Source organism: Myotis lucifugus, unplaced genomic scaffold (genome assembly GCF_000147115.1).
Source record: "Myotis lucifugus unplaced genomic scaffold, Myoluc2.0 scaffold_160, whole genome shotgun sequence".
Lineage (NCBI taxonomy): Eukaryota > Metazoa > Chordata > Mammalia > Chiroptera > Vespertilionidae > Myotis > Myotis lucifugus.
Window position 1 is genome coordinate 2578792 of NW_005871208.1, and position 581 is coordinate 2579372.

The window sequence follows — 581 nt, forward strand, 5'->3', positions numbered from 1 at the left end:
AAAAGAGATTCAGCTGATGTGCTTACAGCTTCCTGTGCCAGTCTTCAGAAGCCGACATATACGATATAATAGAGTTATTGACATTTGAAATCTGGAGAGGACTGTCCTTGGGGCTCATATATTTCCCCCACTAGAGCGAAAAGACACACCCGGGATCAGCAGACCCGGAAGCCTTGAAATTAAAGGGACTGGGAGGGTGGGATGGTAGGCACGGGGGTCCTCCAGTGGTCCCTCCCCATCTTTAAGATTTGCGGTGTGCGGGGGTGTGTGTGTGTGTGTGTGTGTGTGTGTGTGTGTGGCGGGAGGTGCTCCTCTGGGTTTCCGAGCAAGCAGGCTGCGGGTTTTCCTTGCTATAATCACGTGCCTGAAGGTGACAGCAAGGTTGTGCCTGTGCAAGTGAGCTGAAGAGGGGTGGACAAGTGTTCCTGCCCCAGACTGTGTGCAGTGGGCCCAGACGCCCGCACAGGAGCAGGTGCACGTGTGTGTTGGGGGGGGGGGGTGCATGCAGATCTGAGCGTATGTCTGCATACATGACCTTCCATGTATGCAAGAGCCTGTGTACCAGCTGAATTATTATAAAA